We start from the raw sequence: 12,189 nt of genomic DNA, 5'->3' as shown, positions 1-12,189 counted from the left end.
AAGCCATGGGGGGATGGAGATAGAATAATTTATTTCATTTCTCACATTCTCTTACTGCAAAAAGTGGTTGGAATCTTCGTAGCACTCAAATATTATGGACCTCTGTTTTCATTAGCAAAAATATATCTCCTTTATTTGTGGAATATTAGGTGTGTTGTGCTAATAAGCCGTGACACAATATTTCAGGCATCTAGCATGCAATCCTAAACACATTTGAAACCATTCGTATAGGGTTGGTTTGGAGAGTTGGATGTGGTGCTCAAGTTCATTTAGGCATGGACCCATGGTTGGGTTCAAACCTAGATCACATCCTTCTAATGCCTTTGATTTATTTTTTGCAGGATCTTGGTATCTCCAAACTTGCTGATATAGTTGATCCAAATTCTTCTGCTATCTATAATAAAGGTTTGAAATCAGTCGAGGATCTGGGAATTCCATGGATCTTCTATGATTAGTGGGAATATTACATATTAACTCTGCACAAAAGTAATATTCTTCTGATGGATTGTGAAGATGAATTGATCTGGTCTGGTGCAAAAAATTGTCTCTACTCCCCAAAATCTGGTTATAACTATATAACTGTTGAACATTTCCCAGTTGCTCCTCATTGGTGGTGGTCTTGTATATGAAAGAAAAAATGTCCCCCAAAGGCGAAGCTGCTACTGTGGTGCATTATGAAGGGCAAGTTCCCTATGTGGGAGGTTTTAAAAAGGCAGGTTTCCATTGGCCCATGCTAGTGTGTACTATGCCAATGTGAGGAAAAAACTATCGATCACATGTTTCTCCATTGCAACTTCATACGAAACATATGGTATCATGGCAGATTTTCAGAACCACATATTAGACATTGGGTGGGTCCTTTGACTGAACATGCATGGCAATAATAGTTGTTTCTTCCATCCTCGTGCACTTACTATTGAAATGTGTAACTAGGTTCAGTCTTCATAATGTCTATTGTAATTATAACAACGTCGAGTTAAAAATTTCATGTAATAAAGATTAATAAAGGCAAAAAAAGACCAAGGTCATGGGACATGTATTCCAAGCTGAATGCTAGGAAAAACATCCTAGTGAGTGTCACTTTCGGTTTATTATGGCTAAGGAAATTTGAAAAGGCCTATTTAATTGAATATAAATTCTCCGACCTGAACAATCAAACAACGACATTCTATACTTCTTGTCTTCTATTTAGATACTTGTCCAACAGTTCAACTCTCTCAAGCTCCAATTCTTTCTCTAAGGCTATTTCTTCTTGTAACTAAGTTAACTTGATGTCCCTTCTCCTGTTGCCATGCATTTTAATAAGTTCTTGCCTCTCACATTCATATTCTTCAGAATCTTTGAAACTGCCTTCAACTATCATTTTTCCTCTTGCAATCTCTTCATCAATTCTACAAGACATCAAGATCACAAGCAATGGTTGACACGATATAAAAACATATAAGATATATATATGGTAAATGAAAAGTGATGCTCATTTGTCTTTTAACATGATCATGGATGCTTTTTGATATAAATGTTCTGTATATAAATGAATTTTAACATGATTAGGGATGGTTTTTAATGTAAATGTTATGTATATAAATGTTCTATAGGAAAAAATGTATTGCATAAATGTCTAAAACCACTTTAACATATTTTAATAATGATTATATTATACATAACACAAAACATAGATAGTACCTTCAACGATTCCAGATAAAATTTACTGATGGAAAAACTAGAGGGGATAGTGAATTGGTTCACAAAAAAACTCCCATATTAATTATAGATTTGATTGGAGGGAGAATTTTGAGATCACATGAAATATTATTATTGTCGTGAACAAATATTTGATCAAGTTAAAATAAAATATTCAAATATTTCTATACTGCACAAATTATGTTATTATTTCAAGCCATGCAAGAAAAATTACTAGTAAAATGACTGTACATGAGAGGCTTTGAAAAAGGATTAAGGAAAACAAATAAACTTGGTATTTGGAAAGTAATCAATAACACACATGATAATGCTTTTTGAGCCAATGTAGATGGGCTTGTATTTGGACTCTTGCTTTGAATGTCTATCGTAATTCCATTTTTATCCATTTTGGAGGTCTCTCATTTAGGCATAGTTCTATCATAAATATCGTACAAAGGTTGGTCCATAATTTTTTTCTACTATAGTTTCTAGGGATGCATTGCCTTTTTCAACTTTGACATTTATAACCCTAAATTTATGCCTTGTCAAAAACATGTCTAGATAGCCAATAATACTAATAATGAAGTTTTCTATGGTGGCTGAATTGTACCTACAACTTTATAGTTAATTATTTTTAAGAAAGAAATGATTTAAAACTTGCAGTTCCAGTCACTTCTCACCAAGTGAATAGTGAATTGATTTCATATTTTCCTTTGTATGAGGATATAGGTTTCAAATCACAAAATTCCTAATAAAATACCAAACATGCATTTAAGTACATAAAAAAAATGTTAATGCAATTTTTCGCATTGCAGGTTGATTTCCAAATCTATCTAATTAAATGCACACTCTTGAGGAAAAGAATCACCACGTATAGAACCAGGAGAAAATAAATATTATAAAGGGCTCTTATTTCAATAGAAATTTGAAATTCTAATCCATTATTTTGGGGTTCTATTCCAAATGGGAAAAGGTAGTTAGAAAAACTTCCCACCATTTTAGTCCTGCTAAATATAACATGATTTTTCACCAAAATTAGTGAGATGATACATTATACTAGCCTCTGATCCTCTTTCTCTATATACACTTTTTGAGGAAAAGTTAAAAGTATACTTGTGAACTAGTTAATATATCTTACATTTCATTGTTAAAAGTTTCGAGCATCAATACATATCCTGGGGGGCAGTGCATGCCTTAGCCACTAAAAAGTCAGTCGAGATTCCATTTCCACCAAGTAATTCTCATCCCAAATATACTACCTCCCTTAAGGTATTCCAAGCCTATACAAATCCAAGGACATAGCATATATATGTCAGACCCTCAAAAAGTGCTCTCCTTAAACAACTGATTATAACCAAGTCTTGGATGGAATAACTATTGTAGTTAAGTCAATGCCTTGGCTAAGCTGGCATGCCATAGAGTCATCTTCCCATTATCATACAACTTGCTTAGTCGCCATCCCATTAAGTTCATCACTTGAATGTTACCCAACATATGAGTAAGTTTTTCTTGGATAATTTGGAAAGAATTTAATGACACTCCAAACTTCTTTCTTCTCTATAAATACCTGTACAGTGAAAAAAAATATGATTTTTATTCCCAACTAACCTGTACAAAAATCAACTAAGGGAATGCAATCAAGGTCGATGTCCAAGAAAAAACAATATTGCACCTGTGACACATATCATATACACCCATTGCAATACCGATGGGCTGCCAAGCAACTATTACATGTGATATAACAAGCACCTAAAATACAATAAAGGCATAAAATCAATGTGGTTCTCAAACTAGGCACACAAATGAAACTATTGCTAATTACAAACAACTATTTAAATGTCATTTCAATGAAAATATTAGCATACATTACAAATGTTTAACATAAGAGCACATAAAATCTATAAAAGTGCAATAGGGTGATTATATCAAATGGACCCACCAAACGAATATGCATTGGTACATGTCACCTTCCTTTATGCATATTTCCTAGTGATTTTCAGAGATTCAAATATTACCATCCAAATGTAAGAAAGGGATTAATGCCCGACAATATATCCTCGTTAGCAACAAAAACTCCTTTGGAAAGAATTTCCCCATTCTGAACACACCTCGGCGCAATTTTATTTTCTATTTTCGTTACCCTCAGTGTAGGAGTACCTTTTCTCACAATGAACTTGTGGAAAATCCATAGAGATTAGATATATAGGAAATAATTCAATACATATGACACAAATTTTTTTTTTGTATATGAAGCCTCTTCTTTAAAATGAATATTGGTACTTATTCATGCAATTCATGTTGAATGCTTTCATTTTGTCATTTGCTTTCATAGGCAAAAACTGTATTTAAGATTGTTCATCAAAAAATATTGTTCATAGGAACTGATACATAAGGTACACATCAAATAAGTAAGATCTAATACCTATTATATCCAATTAAACTTATCTTTGCTACTATTTCTCTTACCCATTGATTTGATTTGTGGTTGTATTCCTGGCAAAATTAGTATGTCTGCAAAGGTATTGTTTCATGTCCAATGGTTTTGGCCATCTAACTTCCAACCACCTTTCAAATGGCATCACCCATGGATGAGATATTAGAATTTATTTTCCTTATTTTCTAAAATGGATGGGATGAAAAGGCAAGAGTTGTGCGACTAATTTTTTTCTTTGAAACGATAATCAATGAAGAATCAAGACAACATTTGAGGGGGGGAATCCCTATGACAGGAAACTTGAATGATAGTGTAATTAAAAGAAACCTTTTTTGTTGTTGTATTCAAAGAGATTGCATCACTACCATAGTTGGGTTCAATCATAGCCCGTGAAAATGAAAAAACCATTACCTATCACATTAATGAGTCAGAAATCTCCTTACCAGGTCATTGAACTCCTCTTGAACCTCGGGTGTCCCAGAGATCTTCTCCAACATGGCTCTCTCTATCAAGTTGTTCGGTGTGTCAGGGAGCCTGAATGAGCCTATCACCATTACCACTAATGAGATAGCTGCAATAACAAGTGAGAGGCACCATCCCCAATTATGGAGTCTCTGGGTGCCGTAGTTATGAGGCTCACCGCTAATATCCCTTTGTTGATGAACACCTGGAAGAAAATGTTTAGTGCTCCTTGCAACCTCGAAGGCATCATCTCCAACAAATAAACTGGAATAAACTGCAAAAATGGTCTAGACTTAGATTCAGATGGGAGCATTAACATAGAAAATTTTGGGTCCTAATTCACTAACTTGATCGCTGAAACCAACACCAATGCCGAGCAGTATGTGACTGACGATGAGCATGGTGATGCAGAAGCATTCATCCCAAGGAAAATCATTGTAATTAAGTAGACATAGAGGGGTCATGTATTTTTAGGAAATAGCTTTCCTAAGTCTCAAGTTAATGTAATGTAAGCCTTTTAGTGATTTAATTAGATAATGGAAAGAATTGTAGGTGCTCTCAAATAAATGAGAACATGAGTGGGAATAAATGACAATAGTCCAAAGTCAATCAGAACTCTTAAAACAGTCTATGATTTGAGGGACGAGAGAGAGATACTTTAGGAATTAATGGAAATAGAAGTGGGCAGAAGATTTAGGAGTTAGTACAGAAGATTTAGGAATTAGTTTAGGATTTACCCCAGAATTAGTGCAATAGAACCAATGCTAGATATATGTAAGCCTACGGGCAGAGTCAAAAAGGGGAAGAGGCCATTGACATTGAAAAATAGGCCTGTGCGAGACCGAGGAGGCTCGAATGTAATCTTTTCTTTTACATTAATATATGTAGAGTTTGTTCCTGATAGTGTCAGAGTATTGAAGAGTATTTCATAAATGATTTATTGTGAATTCGTAGGCTCTGTAATAGGTTGCAGGTAGAATTTTGAAGGACGTAGAGGAATGGAGTGATTCAGAGGAATCACAATGGGTCATTGAATCCAATTGATGGAAAGAGTGAAGCTCTGAAGAAATAGCAAGTGAGACTGCGTAGAGGTGCATAATGAGTTGAAGAAATCGTAATGGATTGTTGAAATCCATTTAAAGGGTTGAGTAATGCTCTGGAAGGACGTTGGTTAATGGAGCATGTGAAGTTAAGCTCAAGTGGGAATGAATCGAGCAGCAATAGAACGTAACGCTGAAACCTGAAGAAAACCCAGGAACTATAGAAAACATTGGAAATGGCGAAAAATTCTAAGTAAAAGGAAACGAGCAGAGGAAAAAATATCGATGCTCAGGAACCGTTAGATCTGGGAAGATCAATGGCCGAGATCGAATCAACACCAAAATATCACATAGCAAAAGTTCAAGTGGAAGAGGAATCGGCCTATGGAATTGCTAAACTCCGATAGGGTGATATAACTGGACCTGAAGTTCCATAACGGTGGATTTAAATCCCTATCAGGACCGAAGATATAATTGCATCAGAGTGAGGAGAAGAGCAATAGCCGATAAGCGGAGTCAGAGGTGTCGACGATCGGAGGTAAAAGGTATCAGAGATTAGAGAAGGCGGAGGTCGGAGTAGCGCTGTGGAGCAATAAAGACACGGACCTGACGGAAGTTATAGTGGCGCATCTATAGCATTTGAGATCTCCTATATGTGATTCAGAGTGGTTTTCTTATGTATTGGCAAAAAGTGTGGACTGAGTCTTCCAAGACTAAAACATATATATAATATGTTCCGATAGTCACATATCGGAAAGGAAGGGGTGATGAGGACCCATGAAGAACCCGACAACGATTGCGATAAAGGTGAAATATCAGGAAGAGTGTCAAGACCATACAGAAGGCAGAAGAGGTATGGTTTGTAGTTAATTCCTTCGTTAAAAGAGTTATAAGGGAAAATAGCGCTGATAAGGGTTTTAGTATGTTAAACCATACATAACCAATGTTAAAAGGGGGAAGGGTTATATATATATGAATTATGGTTTATATAAAGGTTTTGAAGGGTTTCTAATTCCCGATAGAAGGATTTAGGGGAAATACTTTAAACATAGTCATAACCAAAGGCTTGAAGCCTTTTTAAAGGTTCTGATAGGAGATTTGGTGGGGTGATTGGTTTCGATATAAAGGAACCAAGATAAAAGGGCCTTAACCATTCATGGTTTGTAGTTTTTACTCCATTGGAGAGTTAAACACCTGGCATAGAAGTGTTGATGCATACTGTGGGTATGTGTGGGTTTTACCCAGCACCATTAGTGGTATCAGAGCAGAATTGAAATCAGAGCAAGGAAAGATTTCTGCAAAAAGGAGATTGCACACAGAAGAAGATAATGTGCACAAGGCTACAATAGAAGACTGTAAGGAGAACTTTTGAAGTTATTGGAAGATTGTAGAATTCCAGAAAAGGCTTGGAGTAGACAGGAACAAAGGATTCCTTGAAGGAAAGAGAAAGCAAGATTGCTTAATGCAAGTTTTGAAGGAAAGAGGACTTAGAGACAAGACAGAGTGCAATCCATTCAAAGCACAGATGGAATGGTGAAACAAGATCATGCTAAGATCTTGAAAGTGAGGTAATATGTTCTATTTTAAATTGAGAATGTGTGTTTTTATACTAATGCATAGGTGATAGCAAGAGAAGCTGTGAGAGGAGAACCAGATGTGTTCTTGAAGACAGAGTAAGAAAAACAATCTGAAGGAGAAGTGGTAGTGAACCTGAAGAATCCAAAAAGAGACTGGACAGAGAGGACAACTGAAGTGTTCTCAAGAGAGAATGAGAGATTGCAGAAGCCTAGAAGGAGCAAAGGTGTTTCTCAAGAGGAGGTTGCAGACAGAGGACCCGTGTTTACCAAAATATTGAGTAAGGAGAGCTTAGTGAGGTAAGATTACAATGAGGAGGACTAGCTGTTGTAGAGGCTTGTTGTAAAGAAGCTCATGAAGAAAGAAGAGAAGAAGATGACTACTAATAGTCATAGCAGAGGTTCAGAGAGAAGCCACAACAGAGGATATGAGAAGAAGGATGGCAAAGCAAATGGAAAGACGATGAGTCAAGAGGAGATCGACAAAGAGGTTGTAGAGTTAAAAGAACAACTCAATGCACTAAGGAGTATACTTGAAGAAGACTAGAGACTAGGTTGGGTCTTGAGGAAGAAGCCAATGAAGTGGCATAAGATACAGAGAAGGCTACAACAGAGGCAAGTAAGGTGGCTGAACGGAAAACTCATGGAAGTTGAGTTAGAAATGGAAGAGTACATTTGTGAACTAGAACAAGGAGAAATTTTGGGAGAAAGTGAAGATGAAGACTTGAAGGCTGAAAATTCAAGTGAGGCCAAAGGGTCACATGATTTTAGAACTGACAATTATGTGTGTTTGCAGGTGAAACATGTAAAGAAGGACAATTTGTTGATATTGTCATAAAATAGGAAGAAGATTAGGAGAATCTAAATTATGTTTTGGAAGAAGATGAGATAGATAGATCTCATATACAGCTGGAGAAAGATATCAAGAAACCAAGTGAAGGGCTTGAAGAGATTGAAGAAGAGACTATCGAAGAATTTCTGAATCATATGAAGGATCTAGAATAGCAAGAAGATATGATGGCTGAACCATCCAGTAGGACCATAGAGTCTATTATTTTTAAGATTGATAGTTTTCCTGTGGATGCAGAACAAATGCAGGAGAATGATAATGCAGATGGTGAGACAAGGATAGCTCTTGGAGAAAGTCAACAACAAGAGATTGAAGGCAAGCTTGGAAAAGAGACTATGTTAGCTGAAAACATAGTAAAGGATCATCAATTCACCATGATGATAGGCACAGTTGAAATAGCCATGGAAAATTTCATTCTTGCCTCTCACGTTCATATTCTTCAGAATCTTTGAAACTGCCTTGAACTATCATTTTTCCTCTTGCAATCTCTTCATCAATTCTACAAGACATCAATATCACAAGCAATGGTTGACACGATATAAAAACATATAAGATATATATATGGTAAATGAAAAGTGATGCTCATTTGTCTTTTAACATGGTCATGGATGCTTTTGATGTAAATGTTCCGTATATAAATGAATTTTAACATGATCAGGGATGGTTTTTAATGTAAATGTTATGTATATAAATGTCCTATAGGGAAATATGTTTTGCATAAATGTCTGAAACCTCTTTAACATATTTTAATAATGATTATATTATACATAACACAAACCATAGATAGTACCTTCAACGATTCCAGATAAAATTTACTGATGGAAAAAACTAGAGGGGATAGTGAATTGATTCACAAAAAGACTCCCATATTAATTTTAGATTTGATTGGAGGGAGAATTTTGAGATCACATGAAATATTATTATTGTAGTGAACAAATATTTGATCAAGTTAAAATAAAATATTCAAATATTGCTATGCTACACAAATTATGATATTATTTCAAGCCATGCAAGAAATATTACTAGTAAAATGACTGTACATGAGAGGAGTTGAAAAAGGATTAAGGAAAAAACATAAACTTGATATTTGAAAAGTAATCAATAACACACATGATAATGCTTTTTGAACCAATGTAGATGGGCCTGTATTTGGACTCTTGCTTTGTATGTCTATCGTAATTCTATTTTTATCCATTTTGGAGGTCTCTCATTTAGGCATCATTCTATCATAAATATCATACAAAGGCTGGTCCATATTTTTTTTCTGCTATACTTTCTAGGGATGCATTGCCCTTTTCAACTTTGACATTTATAACCCTAAATTTATGCCTTGTCAACAACGCATCTAGATAACCAATAATACTAATAATGAAGTTTTCTATGGTGGCCGAATTGTACCTACAGCTTTATAGTTAATTATTTACGAGCAAGAAATGATTTAAAACTTGCAGTTCCAGTAACTTCTTGCCAAGTGAACAGTGAATTGATTTCATATTTTCCTTTGTATGAGGATATAGGTTTCAAATCAGAAAATTCTTACAAAAATACCAAACATGCATTTAAGTACATAAAAACAATGTTAATGAAATTTTTCGCATTGCACATTGATTTCCAAATCTATCTAATCAAATGCACACTCTTGAGGAAAAGAATCACCACGTATAGAACCAGGAGAAAATAAATATTATAAAGGGCTCTTATTTCAATAGAAATTTGAAATTCTAATCCATTATTTTAGGGTTCTATTCCAAATGGGAAAAGGCAGTTATAAAAGCTTCCCACCATTTTAGTCCTACTAAATATAACATGCTTTTTCACCAAAATTAGTGAGATGATACATTATACCAGCCTCTGATCCTCTTTCTCTATATACAATTTATGAGGAAAAGTTAAAACTATACTTGTGAACTAGTTAATATATCTTACATTTCATTGTTAAAAGTTTCGAGCATCAATACATATCCTGGGGGGCAGTACATACCTTAGCCACTAGAAAGTCAGTCAAGATTCCATTGCCACCAAGTAATTCTCATCCCAAAGACACTACCTCCCTTGCTTTCAAGGTATTCCAAGCCTATACAAATCTCAGGACATAGCATATATATGTCAGACTCTCAAAAAGTGCTCTCCTTAAACGACTGATTATAACCAAGTCCTGGATGGAATAACTATTGTAGTTAAGTCAATGCCTTGGCTAAGCTGGCATGCCCTAGAGTCATCTTCCCATTATCATACAACTTGCTTAGTCGCCATCCCATTAAGTTCATCACTTGAATGTTACCCAACATATGAGTAAGTTTTTCTTGGATAATTTGGAAAGAATTTAATGACAATCCAAACTTCTTTCTTCCCTGTAAATACCTGTACAGTGAAAAAAAAAATATGATTTTTATTCCCAACTAACCTGTACAAAAGTGAACTACGGGAAATCAATCAAGGTCAATGTCCAAGAAAAAACAATATTGCACTTGTGACACATATCATATACATCCATTGCAATACCGATGGGCTGCCAAGCAACTATTACACGTGATATAACAAGCACCTGAAATACGATAAAGACATAAAATCAATGTGGTTCTCAAACTAGGCACACAAATGAAACTATTGCTAATTACAGACAACTATTTAAATGTCATTTCAATGAAAATATTAGCATATATTACAAATGTTTAACATAAGAGCACATAAAATCTATAAAAGTGCAATAGGGTGATTATATCAAATGGACCCACCAAACGAAAATGCATTGGTACATGTCACCTTCCTTTATGCATATTTCCTAGTGATTTTCAGAAATTCAAATATTACCATCCAACTGTCAGAAAGGGATTAATGCCCGAAAATCTATCCTTGTCAGCAACAAAAACTCCTTTCGAAATAATTTCCCCATTCTGAACACACCTCGGTGCAATTTTATTTTCTATTTTTGTTACCCTCAGTGTAGGAGTACCTTTTCTCACAATGAACTTGTGGAAAATCCATAGAAATTAGATATATATGAAACAATTCAATACATATGACATAAAATGTTTTTTGTATATGAATCCTCTTCTTTAAAAGGAATCTTGGTACTTATTCATGCAATTCATGTTGAATGCTTTCATTTTGTCATTTGTTTTCATGGGCAAAAACTGTATTTAAGATTTTTCATGAAAAAATATTGTTCATAGGAACTGATACATAAGGTACACATCAAATAAGTAAGATCTAATACCTATTATATCCAATTAAACTTATCTTTGCTACTATTTCTCTTACCCATTGATTTGATTTGTGGTTGTATTCCTGGAAAAAATAGTATGTTTGCAAAGGTATTGTTTCATGTCCAATGGTTTTGGAAATCTAACTTCCAACCACCTTTCAAATGGCATCACCAATGGATGAGATATTAGAATTTATTTTCCTTATTTTCTAAAATGGATGGGATGAAAAGGCAAGATTTGTGCGACTAATTTTTTTCTTTGAAACGATAAACAATGAAGAATCAAGACACCATTTGAGGGGGAAATCCCTATGACAGGAAACTTGAATGATAGTGTAATGAAAAGAAACCTTTTTTGTTGTTGTATTCAAAGAGATTGCATCACTACCATAGTTGGGTTCAATCATAGCCCGTGAAAATGAAAAAACCATTACCTGTCACATTAATGAGTCAGAAATCTCCTTACCAGGTCATCGAACTCCTCTTGAACCTCGGGTGTCCCACAAATCTTCTCCAACATGGCTATCTCGATCAAGTTTTTGGGTGTGTCAAGGAGCCTGAATGAGGCTATCACCATTACAATTGATGAGATAGTTGCAGTAGCAAGTGAGAGGCACCATCCCCAATTATGGAGTCTCTAGGTTTCGTAGTTATGAGGCTCACTGCTAATATCCCATTGTTGACGAACACCTGGAAGAAAATTTTTAGTGCTCCTCGTAACCTCAAAGGTGTCATCTCCAACAAATAAACTGGAATAAATTGCAAAAATGGTCTAGACTTAGATTCAGATGGGAGCATTAACATAGAAAACGCTGAGTCCTAATTCACTAACTTGATTGCCGAAACCAACACCAATGCCGAGCAATATGTGACTAACGATGAGCATGGTGATGCAGGAGCATTCAACGCAAGGAAAATCATTGTAATTAAGTAGACATAGAGGG

At 35.1% G+C, this 12,189-nt stretch overlaps 1 pseudogene; it reads right to left on the bottom strand.

Annotated features, from left to right (window-relative positions):
• Positions 1–2,314: 2,314 nt before the first annotated feature.
• Positions 2,315–11,676, bottom strand: LOC149237514 (acyl-coenzyme A oxidase 4, peroxisomal-like; annotated as a pseudogene).
• Positions 11,677–12,189: the final 513 nt, after the last annotated feature.

The sequence above is a fragment of the Pinus tabuliformis genome, chromosome 8 (assembly GCF_031772625.1).
Source record: "Pinus tabuliformis cultivar Carrire ecotype Pingquan chromosome 8, CPIR1, whole genome shotgun sequence".
NCBI lineage: Eukaryota > Viridiplantae > Streptophyta > Pinopsida > Pinales > Pinaceae > Pinus > Pinus tabuliformis.
The sequence above is the reverse complement of the archived record's forward strand: the minus strand, read 5'-3'. Positions and strand labels throughout refer to the sequence as shown.